Here is a 7535-nt window from a genome sequence, read left to right as displayed (position 1 = left end):
TGCTTCGTTTCTAGTACTGTAGGGTCACCTATTGATGGCAATGACCAGCCCAGCTGGCACTGTCTCAGGCATCATTCCCTTTACTCTGGTGCTATATAGAAGCATGGGAACAGGCAGTGCAGTGTCTTCAGCCTGAATCAGATCAGAAGAAAACAGTGTTCACCAAGCTTCTACAGATAAAGCTTGTGATGATTTTTTTTTTCCTATATTCTCTTTGAAAGATTTCTTTTTTTTTTTTTAATTTTATTTTATTTTTAAACTTTACATAATTGTATTAGTTTTGCCAAATATCAAAATGAATCCACGATTTAAAAATACATTTGCAAAGTCTTTGATACGCCTCAGACTTTCTTCTCCCTGAACACAGGCTGTGTGTGTCTAACACATCAACTGCAGCAGAGCAGATACCATGTGACCACCCAGGCTAGATTCAAAAAGCCAATACTGGGACTTCCCTGGTGGTCCAGTGGTTAAGACTCTGCACTCTCAATGCAGGGAACCTGGGTTCGATCCCTGGTCAAGGAGCTAGATCCCACATGCTGCAACTAAGAGCCCAGATGCCGAACTAAGACCCGCTGCAGCCAACAAATAAAAAAAACCACACCAATACCATTTCCAGCTGACTCTCTCTTGGGACATTTATTGTTATCAAGCCACCATGTTTTGCGGACGACTTTATCTAGAGGCTGGATATAGGTGTTCAGCCCACAGCCTAGGGAAGGTCCCAGCTGACACCGTCAACAGCCATCAGCAGGTCAGTAAGCGAGCTTTTGGTGGGGGGGTGGGGGGGGTGCAGGATCTTCCCAATCTTCAACCTCTCAGTCACCCCAGGAAGATGCCAAGTGGAGCAGAAATGAGCTGTCCCTGCCAAGCCCTCACATATGCGGTAGTGAAAGTGAAAGTTGCTCAGTTATGACCCCATAGACTAACAGTCCACGAAATTCTCTAGGCCAGAATACTGGAGTGGGTAGCCTTTCCCTTCTCCAGGGGATCTTCCCAACCCAGGGATCAAACCCAGGTCTCCCGCATTGCAGGCAGATTCTTGACCAGCTGACCTACCAGGGAAGCCCTTATATGTAGTAGATTCATGAGCAAAACAAGTGTTGTTTTAGGCACTAAGGGTTGTGATGCCAACAATGGGGAACTGGAGGGAACTTTCCTGGTCATCCACTGGTTGGGACTCCAAGCCTCCAGTGCAGAGAATACAGGTTCGATCTCTTGTTGGGGAACAAAGATCCATATGCCACACGGTCAAAAAGTAAATAAATAAGTTGGGCCAACATATAAAAAACAATACTACTAAAAAAACAGAGAAGTAGAAAAAATGTCCTATCCCTGTGTTGTACTCCTGTCACCGGAGAAGCCCTACCCTATACTAAAGAATGATATGAGCAAGGGAACCAGAATGTAGGGGCCAGCGATGCCTTAATGTTTCTCTCCAAGAATCTTACCCAGCATTCTTCTTCCAGATGACTTCAGTATCTTATATCCAAGACATGATATACTAAGCTCTAAACAACTGTGCCACCTTAAGACTATTTGTGTTCTGGGGACTTCCCTGGTGGTCCAGTGGCTAAGACTCCATGCTCCCAATGCAGGGGGACTGGGTTCAATCCCTGGTCAGGGCACTAGATCCCACACGCTGCAACTCAAGGCCTCATGGATGTCCAAATATAATGAGCAGTAAGTTACACAAATCTTTATCAGATAGGGAAAGGGGTCTTTTTTCCCCCCCTCCAGGTCCTAATTATCAGGTGCTGAATAATGCAAAACCTAATTTCCTGGAAATCGAGACTATCTCCAGATGACCTTCTCTTTAAGCAAGGAAAAATGGACATCTGATTTTCTCCCTGCTATGGTTTGAATGTTGTGTTGCCCACAAAATTCGTATGTCGAAACCTGAACTCACAGTGTGAAGGAGGTATGACCTTTGGGAGGTGATTAGGTCGTGAGGTCTGACTGCTCATAACTGGGTTCACTTCCCTTATGGAAGAGACCCCAGAGAGCTCCCTGACTTCTGCTGATGAGAAGACTGCCATCTGTGAACCAGGAAGTGGGTCCTCACTGCCAGCACCTTGATCTTGGACTTCTAGCCTCCAGAATAACACAAATCAAATTTCTATTGTTTACAGACTTCCCTGGTGATAGAGCGGATAAGATTGCCTGCCAATGCAAGGGACACGGGTTCGATCCCTGATCTGAGAAGATTCTATATGCCGAGGAATAGTGAAGCCCCTGAGCCACAAATACTGAGCCTGTGCTCTATACCCCACGAACTGCAACCATTGAAGCCCAAGCACACCTGGAGCCCCTGCTCTGCAACGAGAGAAGCTACTGCAGTGAGAAGCCCGAGCACTACAGCTAGAGAACAGCCCCCGCCTGCTGCTACTAGAGAAGACTTCACACAACAGTAAAGACCCAGCACATTCAAAAACAAATAAATAAAATAAATAATTTTTTTACATCACTGTTGTTTATAAACCAACCAGCCTACGGTATTTTGTTATGGCAGCCTGACGGACTGCCCTTATGGTGTTTGGTGTGTTATTTTTCTCTCTGGGTTCTTCTTTTCTCACCTACAAAATAGGAATAATTATAGTAACTCCATAGTTTTATGAGGGAAAAATGAGTTAACATTTGTAAATGGCACATATCAGAGCTGTATTTTTTTAGTCAACTCTTAGCATGAATCTTTTCCAAAAACTGGGAGATGGGGGAAGGGGCAGATTTTATTTCTCTGTGTTAGTTCATTGTTATGTGTTGTTGTTCAGTTGTTAAGTGGTATCCAACTTTGCAACCCCATGGACCGCAGCCCACCAGACTCCCCTGTCCTTCACTATCTTCTGGAGTTTGCTCCAGTTCATGTCCATTGAGTCAGTGATGCCATCCAACCATCTCATCCTCTGCTGCCCCCTTTTGCCTTCAATTTTTCCCACCCACCAGGATCTTTTCCAATGAGTCGGCTCTTTCGCATCAAGTGGCCAAAGTATTGGAGCTTCAGCTTCAGCATCAGTCCTTCCAATGAATATTCAGGGTTGATTTTCCTTTAAGACTGACTGGTTTGATCTCCCTGCAGTCCAGATATAATGAGTGTGTATTATGATAGAGAGGGATGGAAGAAGGAAATAAGAAAGGAAGGAAGAGAAAAACAGACAGACAGGGGAGGCAGGATAGAATACAATCTGACCCTCAACCTAAGCCACTCCATAGAGACAAATCACTGTCCCCCTGCCCTTTTGACCAGAGAGGTAGTTGGTCCTATCTGAATGGAAGTTCCAGCCCTTAACTAGATTTGCTGAGGGTTTGACTGATCATGACCAGTCTTACTTTCTCATAAATCAAAGCCTAGGAATAATTCTAACTGTGCATAAACAGAAAATATGAAAATTAATGCTTGCAGGAACCTTATTTAATTTTGCTGTAAACCGATTTCCGTGACATTTATGCCGTTTGTTTTGTGCACTTGTGTGTGGGTTCCCCCCCACCACCTCTTTATACTTTGTTTTCTATTTTCTTTTTCCTTTGGCTCAGTTTCAGAGAGGCTAGTTATCTGCACATTCATCTCCAAAATGACCTTCCTTTCTTGAAACGCATGTCCTTCTGTTTGAAATAAAAGGTCGTAAACTTGTCGGGCCCATCAAAGCCATTACTATGGCAATTCACTACAGGATTGTGATTATTAACCTCTGGATAAACAGGCAGGCAGGGAAGATGGATGGAGAGGGATAAGCCTTGTGTTTATACACATTTATCTTTGGTAATTAGCCATCTGGGGAAAACTGCAAATACAGGCAACAGAAATTGATTTATCTTCAAATAATAAGTTTTGCTTTACAACAAGGTCTAAAAGTGGATCCTCTCAAGTGCTAATTTTGCATGTCACTTGCACGCTTTAAGGATGAAAGTAGTAATTACCAGGCCTTTCATATGCAAAAGTAAGGTGGTTGAGGAGCAGGCTGGCTTCATCCACCAGAGAAAAAGATGCATTTCTCCGAGACATCCCAGTTTCCAGAGGCCTTTCTTAGGTCCTAAAGGCTGTATCTCTCTGGAGGTCCAGGGCTACCCACGTGGAAATCAGCTGCAGACATGTGCCCTGGAGAATGAGCATCTGTGATTCCAGGAAGTCTCCTGTGGGCGTGGACCAACCTTTCTCCAAGGATGTGAAGGGTCACGGCCAGGAGAGGAGCCACCTCAACCCTTGACCTGCATGGCCAAGTGAAGCAGGTTCCTTTGGCAGAGCCACGTGGGGATGGAGGGACAAGATACTGTGCATCTCATTTCCATCGTGGACTTTCCATCACGATGCACCAAGGGCTCACCAGCTGCAATTGCACCCTGGCCAAAAGCCCTTCTGTTCCAGATGGGAACAGCCCAAATCAGCAAGGAATGCACCCTGTGATTTTACTTCTTCACAGCTAACCCTCAGGGAGGTGCCTGCTTTTAATTAGCTGTAGTTCAAAACCATCCATCCAGGCTCGCACGTGGCACCCTCCGAATTTATTCAAAGACAAAAGAAAACAGAGTGGAACGCTCAGGAGAGGCCCCGTCGACATCCATCTGCTGCAGCTGCACGATCTCCCATTAAACCGTTCTCATAAATAGTGCCGGAGCCCGCAGTCTTTTGCCAAATGTTTTTTGAACTGTTTTGGTTAATGACAAATTGGAATTCATTGCCGTCTGAAATAGGTCCCCCGTGTGCCCACCTGTGAACACCTCTGGCAGGAAGTGGAGCGGCCCTGCGCTTAATACCTGTCCGCGTGCTACGTGTGCCGCAGGGCCTCGTCCCAGACCACCCACCTGGTGGACATCTTCCATGACCCGTGAGCCACCCGGAGTGACAGCACGGCTGCTAGCAAAAGGGAGGGCTCGGGGGCTTCCCTGGTGGCTCAGCGGTAAAGAGTCCACCTGCCAATGCAGGAGACACGGGTTCAATCCCTGATCCAGGAAGATCACACATGCCTTGGAGCAACTAAGTCCCTCCTGTGCCGCAACTATTGAGCCTGTGCTCTAGAGCCTGGGAGCTGCAACTGCTGAAGCCCACACTCTAAAGCCCGTGCCCTGCAACAGGAGAAGCCACCACAATGAGAAGCCCTAGAGAGTATCCCCTGCTCGCCACAACTAGAGAAAAGCCAACACAGCGACGAAGACCCAGCACAGCCAAAAATAAATAAATAAATACAGACATAATTTTTTTTTTTTTAAAAAAGGGAGGGTTTTGCCCCTGGGAGCCAGATCCAGCCCCACGACTGCCACTTGGTCTTACTTTGCTAACGTAAAGTGGACATGTTGGCAGTTCCTATCCCAGCAGGCTGTGGAGGTGGGGCAGCTGGATTATAAGCAGGGCTGCTCTGCCCACCACCATGTAGAAAGAGGTTCTACCTCCTACACCATTGGTGGGAATGTAAACTGCTGCAGCCGCTATGGAGAGCAGTGCGGAGGTTACTTCAAAAAGTAAAAAGAGAGTTACTATATGATCCTACAACCCCACCCCTGAGCATATATCTGGAAAAGATGAAAACTCTAATTTGAAGACATATGCACCCCAGTGTTCACTGAAGCACTATTTACAACAGCCAAGACATGGAGGCAACCTAGATGTCCATGCACAGGCGAATGGATAAAGAAGATGAGGCACGTATGTACCGTGGAATACTGCTCAACCTTAAAAAGGAACGGAATAGTGCCATTTGCGGCAACATGGGTGGACCTAGAGATGAGCCTACTAAGTCAGTCAGAAAGACAAAGATAAGCACCACATCACTTACCTATGGAATCTAAAATAGGACACAAATGAACTCATTTACAAACCAGAAATATACTTGTAGACATAGAAAACTAGCATGATTACCAAAGGGGAACGAGGGAAGAGGGATAAATTAGGAGTTTGGAACTCCCTTTGCAAACCATATGGTCAAATATGCCTCTGAGTTGGAATACAAACATGGTTTACTAACTGCTTTTTTTAACCTTAAACACCTTTAATTGCTGCAGTGGTTGTATATTGCTTCAATTTTTTAAATTAGTTTTTACTGGGATATGTCTGCTTACAATGTTGTGATCATTCCTACCATACAGCCAAGTGGATCAGCTTTGCGTATACATATATCCCTTCTTTTTAGGATGTATATACACTGTTGATACTGTGTATAAAATAGATAACTAACGAGAACCTATTGTATAGCACAGGGATCTCTACTCAATGCTCTGTGGTAACTGCTGCTGCTGCTGCTAAGTCACTTCACTAACTGCTCTTAAATGTGAGGGACCATTTCCCCACTGTGATGTCCCTTCTCCCCATGTTGTTTGAAGCTGCTTTCGTAGGACATACTCCAAGCATCAGCCATTATAGGGGTTCCCTGCTGCTAAGTGGCTTCAGTCGTGTCCGACTTTGTGCGACCCCATAGACGGCAGCCTGCCAGGCTCAGCCATCCCTGGGATTCTCCAGGCAAGAACACTGGAGTGGGTTGCCATTTCCTTCTCCAATGCATGAAAGTGAAAGGTGAAAGTGAAGTCGCTCAGTCGTGTCTGACTCTTAGCGAACCCATGGACTGCAGCCTACCAGGCTCCTCCATCCATGGGATTTTCAAAGCAAGAGTACTGGAGTGGGATGCCATTGCCTTCTCCGATAGGGGTTCCCACTCATCGTCTAGTCCCCACAGAGCTGAGCGGGCCACTCTTCAATGCCCTGTATGCCACAGTGCTCGACTCCATGGCTGTCATGGAGTTTTCCTTCCTTATATTAATTCTGATTGAATATTCTCAAAGAAATACGGAGGCAGGTTTTCCTACCCATAGGAATGCTTTTTTATGACATTTTAACCTCTAAACAACTGTTGCCCTAAAGCAATGCATTTGATGAGTACTAATGGCACCCCACTCGAGTACTCTTGTCTGGAAAATCCCATGGACGGAGGAGCCTGGTAGGTTGCAGTCCATGGGGTCACTTAGAGTCGGACACGACTGAGCAACTTCACTTTCACTTTTCACTTTCATACATTGGAGAAGGAAATGGCAATCCACTCCAGTGTTCTTGCCTGGAGAATCCCAGGGACAGGGGAGCCTGGTGGGCTGCCATCTATGGGGTCGCACAGAGTCAGACACGACAGAAGTGACTTAGCAGCAACCTAGAAACGTATTAGAAACCCTTCCTGGAAAAGGCATGGAATTAGTGTATATCATGCTAGCTAAGTGCTTCCTAGGCTTTGTTTATGCTTAATGTTTCATTTAAAACAAATGTTAGGTTAGAGAAGTGGGAACATAAAGGATATAGAGAGCATAGGTAAATAGGTAGATAAGTAGGTAGATGATAAATAAGATGGATGATAGATAGTTGTTTAGTCTCTAGGTCATGTCCAACTCTTTCTTGATCCCATGGATTGTAGCCCACCAGACTCCTCTGTCCATGGGATTTTTCTAGGCAAGAATACTGGAGTAGGTTGCCATTTCCTTCTGCGGGGGATCTTACTGACCCAGGGATTGGCCCTGCATTGGCAGGCAGATTCTTTACCACTGAGCCACCCGGGAAGCACAGATAG

At 45.8% G+C, this 7535-nt stretch overlaps 1 non-coding gene across 1 annotated transcript; it reads left to right on the top strand.

The window, feature by feature from the left end:
• The first annotated feature begins 452 nt into the window (after positions 1 to 452).
• On the top strand, positions 453 to 525 carry TRNAE-CUC. The gene has a single exon. It is a non-coding gene; the product is annotated as a tRNA-Glu (tRNA).
• The last annotated feature ends 7010 nt before the right edge of the window (positions 526 to 7535 follow it).

The sequence above is a fragment of the Bubalus bubalis genome, chromosome 24 (genome assembly GCF_019923935.1).
Source record: "Bubalus bubalis isolate 160015118507 breed Murrah chromosome 24, NDDB_SH_1, whole genome shotgun sequence".
In the NCBI taxonomy this organism is placed as follows: Eukaryota; Metazoa; Chordata; class Mammalia; order Artiodactyla; family Bovidae; genus Bubalus; species Bubalus bubalis.
The sequence above is the reverse complement of the archived record's forward strand: the minus strand, read 5'-3'. Positions and strand labels throughout refer to the sequence as shown.